The 4792-nt window shown below is 40.3% G+C and overlaps 1 non-coding gene across 1 annotated transcript; it reads right to left on the bottom strand.

Moving 5' to 3' along the window:
• Positions 1–793: 793 nt before the first annotated feature.
• Positions 794–900, bottom strand: LOC118484539. The gene has a single exon (XR_004873649.1). It is a non-coding gene; the product is annotated as a small nucleolar RNA R71 (small nucleolar RNA).
• Between the last annotated feature and the right edge of the window lie 3892 nt (positions 901–4792).

The following is a 4792-nucleotide window of genomic DNA, read 5'->3' on the forward strand; positions in this document are numbered from 1 at the left end:
TAAAAAAAAGTTTCCTCAGATTTCTGGTTACATCATCAGAAATTCTGATAAACAAACAAAAACAGTTATCAGATGTGAATAAGTAAGTAAGCCAGTAAATATTTAAAATAGATTTGTTTCATTACTTATTTATGTTTGTATATTATGTATTGTTATTATTATCACTTATTTCTTAATTTTTTATTATGTTCTTTTATCTGTATAATGCCTTTCTTATTACATGCAGGCTAATGTCCACGTCCCCTGCACCTGCTAACGCTGAGCTAGCCAACAAACCTGAAAATAACCTAAGAAGAAGTAGGCGGCTTCGCGAAAGATCGCTTGTCGTTGCACAAAGGATTGTGGCCGCAATCGGTGAACCAGTGATACTTTCTGACAACGAGAGTTCAGAGGACGACACAGGAAGCATTATGGCAAAGGACGACCAGCCTTTGAATGAAACCGGCCGTCCATGAGGAGAGGGCTTGCTACCGAGCATCGCCCGACCTACGATAGCAGCACCGAGTTTTGAAATTAAATCTAGTATTATTAACATGTTACAAAACTCTGTGCAGTTTGATGGGAAGGGGATCACGAAGATCCAGGTCGGCACATCGCATCATTTCTCGAAGTGTGCTCGACTTTCAAAATTAGAGACGTTTCTGAAGACGCAATTCGTTTGCGACTCTTTCCATTTTCTTTGCGAGACAAAGCCCGATCTTGGCTTTTGTCACTTCCAGCAGGTTCCATCACGACTTGGAACGAGATGACAGAACTTTTTATGCAAAAATACTTCCCGCCGGAAAAGACAGCTAAGCTTAAAAACCGTATTATGACATTCAAACAGGACGAAGGCGAATCTCTATACGCAGCTTGGGAGAGGTTCAAAGATCTTTTGATTGATGTTCCACATCATGGGTTGTCCAAAAGGCAGCTTGTGTTGAACTTCTACCAAGGACTCAACTACGACTCGCAAGAACGTTTAGATGTATATGCAAGAGGCGATCCTGGAACAAAAACACCCAACGAAGCCTATGCTATTATAGAGAAAGTATAACAACCCTAAATAAAACCGACACCCTCATAAATTTTCCGACACTCTAATATATTTTAAAATATCTCAATATATCCTAAAATACACCCCATACGTGAAAACGGGCCCCGAATACCTTAAATATTAATAAAAATAATTAAAAATAATGTTTTTGCGTTTGTCGCGGGCCGCATAAACCTCTTAAGGGTCTTACGCGGGCCGCTAGAGATCAAAAGTGTGGCGCAGCCCGGTGATGACATGTGTCCGACTCGTGTTGAACCTATAAGCTGACCCGGATCACCTACGCCTTTGACCGGGTTTGACGCAGGCCGCGTAGACCTTTGTTAACACTTATGCGGGCCACGTAAAAGTTGAGATGTGGCACTATAAATAGCAGGCATCGGGTTTCAGCAAAACTCGTTCAAATCTTTCTTTCTAAACGTAATTCTCTCACAATAGGCATTATACACGGGCATAATACCCCCCCTAAATAGCGAGGTTCTGCTCCGATGTAAGTATCATAACCCCTGGAGACGTATTAGATACTCTGACCGATTGATCTAGGGTTCCGTAACGGCTATCGTGGTTCTACCCGACGTAGTCGTTGGAATGCCGTCTCGGGAAGGGCATTACTAATGTTAAAATGGGTTATTATACTAACACGCGTGCATTTGTGTAATTTATAGATTATCAGTAGGAAACCTTAAAGGATAATCTAAGACAGCAATGTGAGTTCATCCGCTTTTTGTAAACCTTTTGTTAACTGTTTTTACAAAACCTCACATGAATAATTATATATTAAGCAGTTATTGAATATTTATAAGAATACAATTATCGTGGGTAAGTTGGGGTTTTGTATACAAAATTTGTTACTGGAGGGGTAACATTTCCACAAGTCAGGTCTGACAGTACCACGGGTGATAATTGATAGAACTTGGAAACAAATGTAATTGCGAGACCGCCCTCAATACTGTACAATTGTTTTTATTAAAACTTGATTAAACTGTGATTCACTCACCAGTATTTCCCACTGAAAAATGTTTTAAAAACGCATTTCAGGTAACAAAATGTGAAAGCCAAATAGAAGCCAGCTGGACAGCACTGAAGGCTTGGAAAGGTGGCAATAAAGTTACCTAAAAATAATAGATGTTTTATTAAATAAAATAGGGTGTATCCCTATGAAAATGTGTGTACTGAAAACTTGGGTTTTATCCAATGTGTTTACTATTATGGAAGTGTGGTATTTTACTCTGATAAAATATATCCTAACTACGGTCTTGATGAAAATTCCGCTACCAAATTAGACAAAAACAAGATACCACCAGAACTGGCCGCGGCCGCCCGTTCCCAGGGTTTGTACCAGGGGGACGGGGGTTGCGACATAAGGTGGTATCAAAGCTATGCCACTGATTCAGCCACAGAAGTGTTCTGCTGGCACCAAAATTCAAAGTGTTAAGAAATAAATTACAGAAATACGTGCATGATTGTATTTATTTGTTATGTGTTATTTGACTATTTGTTAGTTTTTAGTATGAGAGACCAAGGACAATCTGACGCGTACCGTCAATTGTCTGGTTCGCCTAGAAGCGAAGGTGCCTCTTCTCTGCCTGCCCTCTCGGGGTACTCCACTGATGCGGAAGAAGGAATATTCGTATTTAAGGCTCAATCTGAAGAGCCATTTCCTCAGAAAAAGAGGGGATGGTTCAGTAGGGGAGCACACGAGCGTAGAAAGCGTATTAAAAATTTACAAGACCAGAGAGCACTAGCCGCAGCTAAAAGAGAAACCGATGCTTATGCCCAGGATATGCTTAATAGGGGTATAGCCAATATTCACATCTTAGCAACCACTGTAGCTGACCCAAACCTAGAGCAAATGTTAGCACCCCAACCACAACCACCAATTCCTGACCAACCAATGGAGATAGAAAACCCTGTAAACAAAGTAGAAATGAATGATTTCAACCCGGAGGAAATACCTAGGGTACCTGCACAAAATCCCTTAGACCCAAATTACGACCGATGGTGGGACGACAACAGGGACTATGTGCAACGTTACCCCATCCATGAAGATTTGCCCATGCCAAATCTCGGAGCCTACCCAGGGTTAGATCCTCTAGATCCCTATTATGATAATGATGTATTCATTAGAGAGATTTTAGAGAATCCTTACCCATACCAGGCCCCATACCAGGAACCCGCAACCCAGATTCTGAACCCAGTCCTAGAACCTGCACCCCCAATGAGTGTAGAAAACGTACAAGAACTTAGGACATTCGGTGAGGAAATTTTAGAAAGTAGTGAACGGATGAGACAGGTGGGAGAGCGTCTCATATGGAAATACGATGAACGCAATATGGATTTCTAGATGAATCCATATCGATGAATGGGATGGTGAAAATGGTAGTAATCATATAATAATAATATAATAATACATATAATATGTGTGTTTAGAAAAAAACTACTGATGCCTATTACTAAGTAGTGTAGCTTTAAATTTCAGTCGATATTGTAATTTTAATTTCGGTACTGGTGTGTAATAGATGCATATTATATGAATAGAGTAAAGTCGCAATGATCGACGCTTTTGACCAAAAGTGTGTGACATGTGATTGGCTATATTCAAATATTATTTTGTGATATTAATACGTGGTAAATGTTTAAATTCAGATGGACAACGAAGTGAACCAGGAAAACCAGAGTGATAACCACCCAAATAACGATAATCTGAATAATGAGAATCTGAACAACAATAACAATGGAAACCAAGTGGATAATAGTGCCCGCCAACATATAGTGGCACAAGGAATCATAGATGTGATGCCATTTATTATAAAAAATGTTAAGGAAGCAGAAAATAAAAGTAAGCATAGTAGTAAGCGACCAACTGAACCTGAACACAGCGTAAACAATGGACCCGTACTTCAAGTGCCCAATCCCAAAAGAAGAAGAACCATGCCTTATGGTTGTTCTTATAGAGAATTTTGGTCCTGCAAACCAATAGAATTCTCGTGCAATGAAGGACCCATTGCAGCTCTACGCTGGATGGAAAAGACTGAGGCTGTTTTAAAAATAAGCAAGTGTGCGGAAGAAGATAAGATCATGTTTGCTTCTAATCTGTTAAAGAACTCAGCCTTAGAATGGTGGAACACTATCCTCCAGTCAAGAGAAAGTGATAGAGTATACAACATGGAATGGGAGGAATTTAAAAATATGGTAGAAAGGAAATTCTGCCCTCCCGATGAAAAAGAACATATAGCGAATAAGTTTCTGAACCTTAGGATGACCGGGGTAGATAGTAAGGGTTACACTACCACATTCTTTGAATATGCTAGAATAGTACCAACCCTTGCATCACCTGAGCCAGTATTAATCTTCCGTTACATCTGGGGACTAATCGGGGAAATGAGACATGTAGTCAAGGCAGCTAGACCCCAAACCGTAGAGGAAGCTGTAGAACTAGCAAATACCTTGACTGATGAACTAGTGCGTACTAGAGAAGAAGACCAGAGGAGAAACCTATCCCAAAGGCTTACTCAAGAATTCCATTCTGGGAATTCCAACCGTAGAAATATAGGTTCTACTTCTGCACCATACTGCAAAGCCTGCAGAAAAAAGCATACAGGAAGATGCTCCACTCACTACAATTTCTGCAAAGCACCAGGACACAAGGAAGAAGATTGTAAGAGGAAATCTAGTAATCGACTGTGCTTCAACTGTGGAGAAAAAGGTCACATCAAGCCAAATTGTCCGAAACTAACTCCAGCTACAAACAACAAGAAC

The sequence above is a fragment of the Helianthus annuus genome, chromosome 11 (assembly GCF_002127325.2).
Source record: "Helianthus annuus cultivar XRQ/B chromosome 11, HanXRQr2.0-SUNRISE, whole genome shotgun sequence".
NCBI classification, from domain to species: Eukaryota; Viridiplantae; Streptophyta; class Magnoliopsida; order Asterales; family Asteraceae; genus Helianthus; species Helianthus annuus.